This window comes from Caretta caretta, chromosome 14 (genome assembly GCF_965140235.1).
Source record: "Caretta caretta isolate rCarCar2 chromosome 14, rCarCar1.hap1, whole genome shotgun sequence".
Classification (NCBI taxonomy): domain Eukaryota; kingdom Metazoa; phylum Chordata; order Testudines; family Cheloniidae; genus Caretta; species Caretta caretta.
In genome coordinates, this window is record NC_134219.1 from 37,852,149 (window position 1) to 37,858,232 (window position 6,084).

Below are 6,084 nucleotides of genomic sequence, written 5' to 3' on the forward strand. Positions count from 1 at the left end.
CGGCGGGGCAGTCAGGGGACAGGGAGCAGTTGGATGGGGCGGAGGTTCTGGGGGGGACAGGGATGGTCAGGAGACAGGGAGCGGGGGGATTGGATAGGGGGTAGGGTCCCGGGAGGGAGGTTAGGGAAGGGGGATCCTGGGAGGGCGTGGTCAGGGGACAAGGAACAGGGCGGGTTGGATGATGGTAAAGGAGAGGTGGGGGGGCATGAGGGTGTCTCAAAAATTAAAAAGGGGGTGTGATGCCAAAAAGTTTGGGAACCACTGCACTAGGTGATGGCCTGTTAAAACCTACTGCCCCTATAATAATAAAAAGAACAGGAGGACTTGTGGCACCTTAGAGACTAACAAATTTATTAGCGCATAAGCTTTCGTCAGCTACAGCTCACTTCATCGGATGCATCCGATGAAGCTCACGGAAGCTTATGCTCTAATAAATTTGTGAGTCTCTAAGGTGCCACAAGTCCTCCTGTTCTTTCTAAGGATACAGACTAACACGGCTGCTGTTCTGAAACCTATAATAATAAATAATATGAAGCCTTTATCTGCTGCCATCTACTGGACATTTCCGATAATAGCAGCCCAATTCTCCTGCTTAGAATATGCTGCCCTCTAGTGGACACATTGCAGCATCAATGACCTTTCCTTTTCACATTGAGGACTTTATCCTGTTCTGAAATATATTGGCCAATATTCCTGAGCTTTCCTCATTTCTTTCAATCTGATTCCCCTAGGGTCGATTACACAGCATGACAGTCTATTGCTCAGTTCTTACCCTCTGCTCTCTTCTGGAGTTAATCACAGTGGATGCTGTATCGACCTCATTCCAACCTTGATGCTCTTGTGTCCCTGTTGGTCATTATTCAGTATAACAGCCCATTTCTTGTCCCGTAACACCTGCTACCATTTCACAATCCTTGTTCCACCATGGTACACTTTTCCCATCTTTAGGCACGATTTCAGAATTCCTCAATATCTTCATTTGTACATTGCTCACTCACATTCCTCATTTTGGTTGCTAAAGATATTTCCAGTTCCTTGCATAGCATAGAGGTCCATTGCTCCACAAAATTCTTTCTTCACCATTTACACTGATGCCATCTAATCTGTATTATACAGCTTTACCTCTGTCCACCTCCATTTGCTGTTCATTTGGCAACATAACTTCCTTTTCTTGACTTCCACTTTGGCTGCTATCCACTGGGCAGCACCACTTCACCTTTACCATTCCTCTACCCTCTAGTGACCCTAGAGAGCATAATCACATCTTGCCTCATTTCTTACCTATTGCTAGGGGTGCGCTGTTCCAAATTAGAGCCACTAGGAACAAAACCGGACAACAGCATGATTGCAAAATTAGTGGCTACAAAAGCACATACAACAATAGCAGTGGCTTTCAAAGGTTTATCAGGGGTTTCCCATCCATCCAGTGCTTTTCTGTTGCTGTGGGGTCTGTTTCCAATGGAAATGCATAATTGAACCTGTAATGGAGCAGAGCTGTCTAAGGCACCTGAGGCTGGCTGGACATGCTGCCCTGAGAACTAGCCCTCTCAGGACGGGCACTCAGTGTAACACGTCCCCTCCCTTTGAACTGCTCTGTGCAGCTGGCAGCAGCAAAGCAGCTGCTGCCCTGCAGAGCCACAGGCCAAGTCCCTCCTCGGTGCCCAGTTGACAGACCCGCCCCCAGGAACGGCCTCAGTTCTACGGGTGCCCTGGCAAAACCCCAGCTGGGTCTGGGCAGTCCCAGTGCCCCTGGCTTGTGAGTCTACCTCTTTGTTTGCCCAACCTCCCTGCCTCCAAGGGCCCAGTGAGCCTGGTGCTGGTATTTTGTCGGAGCTGGTCCCAGCCGGGCTTAGCCCAGATAAGAGCAATGAAGCTGCTCCTGGTGAAGTGTCCAGAGGGCCTGGCTGTTTGCCTCCAGCCTGTGGGAGTGCAGTGAAGGTGGGTTTGCAGAGGGGTATGATGGCAATAATCACAATTAATATAAACATAAAAATGATTTTGATCAAAAATGGCTTTTTTATGGAAATAAAAAATTCGTTAAAATTGTCTCCATTCTGCCTCATGCCCAGTTAAACTCCATGATAGAAACATGGTTATGGCCACCTCCCTCCCTGGTCCTTCCACTTAGATGGACAACATGGAACCGAGTTCAGGCTGCATTTTCTATTGTGTCCTTAGGAACTTAAGAACTGCAGCAAAAAACATGATGCCACACATTGTGTTCTATTTCCATTTGACTGTCTGAATTAGATTACAAAACTTTATTATCTAACATTGAGAAACAATGAACAGGGAATAGACACAGGGATTTACTTGGATCATTAGTGGATTTTGTGCCTTATACAATGTCAGCTCTGTGCATTTTCAAATGCCGTACACACTCCTCACATAGGGTGAATGTTCAGCCAAGACCGTGAACAAAAATACCATCATCCTGCATAAAAAGAACAGGAGTAATTGTGATACCTTAGAGACTAACAAATCTATTTGAGCATAAGCTTTCATGGGCTACAGCCCACTTCATCAGATGCATGCAGTGGAAAATACAGTAGGACGATTTCATATACACAGAGAACATGAAACCATGGGTGTTACCATACACAATATAACACGAGTGATCAGTTAAAATGAGCTATTACAAGCAGGAGAGGGAGAGGGGGAAGAAAAGCTTTTGTAATGAGAATCAAGATGGGCCATTTCCAGCAGTTGACAAGAACATGTGAGCAACAGTGTGGGGGGGGGAATAAACATGGGGAAATAGTTTTACTTTGTGTAATGACACATCCACTCCCAGTCTTTATTCAAGCCTAATTTAATGGTGTCCAGTTGGCAAATTAATTCCAATTCAGCAGTCTCTCGTAGAAGTCTATTTTTGAAGTCTTTTTTGTTGCAATATTGCGACTTTTAGGTCTGTAATCGAGTGGCCAGAGAGATTGAAGTGTTCTCCGGCTGGTTTTTGAATGTTATCATTCTTGACATCAGATTTGTGTCCATTTATTCTCTTACGTAGAGACTGTCAGGTTTGGCCAATGTACATGGCAGAGGGGCATTGCTGGCACATGATGGCATATGTCACACTGGTAGATGTGCAGGTGAATGAGCCCTCTGATAGTGTGGCTGATGTGATTAGCCCCTGTGATTGTGTCCCATGAATCGATATGTCCACATATGAATCTGACTGCCTGTGAGATTATCTTCCATTCTAATCGTACAGAGTTGTTCTTTTATCTTTATTTTGTTCTTCTAATAAAGCTCTTTTTTTAAAAGAATCTGATTTTAGGACCCTAAAAACCCAAGGCTGGTCTCTGCTCATCTAGGTTATTCTCAGGCCTCCCCAGGAAGGGGGGTGTAAGGGCTTGGGGGGATATTTTGGGGGAATAGGAACTCCAAGTGGTCCTTTCCCTGAATCTTTGTTAAATCACTTGGTGGTGGCAATGTACCCTCCAAGGGTAAAGAATTTGTGCCTTGGGGAAGTTTTACCCTAAGATGGTAGAAATAAGCTTAGGGGGTCTTTCATGCGGGTCCCCACATCTGTACCCTAGAGTTCAAAGTGGGGTGGGAACCCTGACACATGGAGACAGCACGGAACTGTAAACCGTGGCTCAGTAACCCCATACAGATCATCTCCATTTTTTTTCACAATAGTGATGAGATTTTTAATGGGGGTTTTCAACTCATTTTCACTGGAGGCTGATAGCCTGAGGTTTTCACAGCTGCCTGGGTGATTTAGGCAAAGTTGTTATCTAGGATTCTCTGCCTGTTTTTGTGAAAGCCACATATTTACTGACTGCTTTGCTCAAGGCTTCCTTGACCTCTCTGTTTCTCAGGCTGTAGACGAGTGGGTTAACCAGGGGAGTCAGGACTGTGTAGGAAAGAGAGAGCACTTTGTTTAGGTCTCTCAGTGTCTCATGTTTCGGTAGCATGTAGACAATCATTAGGGTTCCATAGAAAATTGTCACCACAATGAGGTGAGAGGAGCAGGTAGTAAATGCCTTCTGCCTCCCTGTGGTGGAAGGGATTCTCAGGATGGTCGCAATGATACACACATAGGACGTCAGGGTTAGTAGAAACGCAGGTAGAGTGAATATACAGGATAGTATGAAATTCAACAATATGATCAGGTGTGAGTCCCCGCAGGAGAGTTTTATCAATGGGATGAGATCACAGTAGAAATGGTCAATGTCATTCGGGCCACAGAATATTAACTGTGACATGAATAATACAAAGATGTCAGTAACCAAACAACCATTTAACCATGACCCAGCAGCCAACTGGAGGCAAAACCTGGTATTCATAAGAGTTGAATAGTGCAGGGGTTTACATATAGCTAAATACCGATCATAAGACATCGCTGCTAGGAGACAGCATTCTGTAGCTGCCAGAGCACAAAAGAAATACAGTTGTGTGATGCAGCCACTGAATGAGATGGTTTTGTCCCCAGTCAGGAGACTGGCCAGCATCCGGGGCAGGATGGTCGAGGTGTAGCAGGTCTCCAGGCAGGACAAGTTCCCCAGGAAGAAGTACATGGGGCTGTGAAGGTGCTGATCAGTCACAACTAGTGCAGTGATGAGCATGTTCCCGACCATAGTTGCCATGTAGATCACTAAGAACATGAGGAAGAGAAGAATTTTCAGTTCAGGGAGATCCCCGAATCCCAGGAGGATAAATTCTGTGACAGCCGTTTGGTTTCTCTGGTTTCTGTCTGCCATGGGTTGAGTCTAGGAATAATAAAGCAAACTGTGCAATTGAATTGGAAGAACATAGAGCTGAAAGCTAATCAAATGTTAATTAATTCCATAAATATTCAGAAACTCCCCTCCCTCTCCTGGTTACCAGCTGAAGTTTTAAGACTAAGTGTTGACTTTAGTCAAAGTGCAAGGAGTCACAGTTCAAGAACAGATCTTTTGTATCCACCTAGACAACCCTATGGCGTATCAGAGCAATGACTAATATAACAGACTATTTCTCTTTGGTAGCCGAGTACTGATATGCAGATCAGACTCTTTATCTACTGTCCTATCCTATCTAGTGACATACTGAAGCTGAACAATGATGTTTAAATGCAGTATTTCACTTCTGGCAACTGCCAGAATCATGCTACGACTTAGGAGTCAGAAATCAATAAATACATCAACTAAAATGTTGAACTGATATATCCGCTGCAGTCTATTTTCCTTAGGCATTGATCTTCTGTTAGAATAAATGCAGATTATTCTAAAAATGTTTCCTGGTATATTCCGCATTTCAGTGCCCTGTAGGAGAAGAAATAACTTCTCCGCTCTCCTCACAGGACATGGATCTCAGCCTCTACCTCTGTGAAATGGTGCTATGAATGCTGACTAGCACTGCTGTGGGAAAGAGAGGCTAAAACTGCTAATATTCACCTGAAGAAGAGCTCTGTGTAGCTCAAAAGCTTCTCTCCTCCACCAACTAGAGTTAGTGCAATATTAGATATTAACTCATCACCTTGTCCCTCTAATATTCACAAAGCACATTCATGCCACTGTTTGGTGGTGGTATAGAAATACAGTCAGGAAGATGGTGCTCACCTGTAACCACAGGACATCCCAAGCTTGAAGCGATGAGCTCTTATTTCTCAGGGCTTGGGCACCAGGATTCAGGATCCTCAGCTGAGGTTCTTGTCTCTCCTCTTTCTGCAGAAACTGGATTTTCTCAGTGAAGAGACCTGCAGTTACCTGAAGGGATGAGCACGTGCATTTGATCTACCTTTGGAAAATGAGTTTCCCCTTGGATTTACAAAGTGTAAATGCTGCCTCATATTTGTATTCAGCATTCATGCTTTTTAATATGCTCCCACTTCAATCTTTCTCCCACTTGGTTCATTTTGTGTCTCCAATGCTTTGTAGCTAACGATGTCCAATGGGACTTGTTCAGCGGGACTTGTAGAATTGCAAATTTTTTAAGTCTAATGATCCTATGTGGAAAATATCTGAGATCATGAACAAACACCAACTTTCATTTTTGGAAGATGCCTGTCCAAGGTGATGGCCTGTTATAATGTACTTACACCGGCCCTTTATTAATATTCAAGATATGCTGCCATCTAGTGGGCATTTCTGAAAC

At 44.3% G+C, this 6,084-nt stretch overlaps 1 pseudogene; it reads right to left on the reverse strand.

Annotated features, from left to right (window-relative positions):
• Positions 1–3,743: 3,743 nt before the first annotated feature.
• LOC142068932 (olfactory receptor 10A7-like) lies at positions 3,744–4,762 on the reverse strand (annotated as a pseudogene).
• Positions 4,763–6,084: the final 1,322 nt, after the last annotated feature.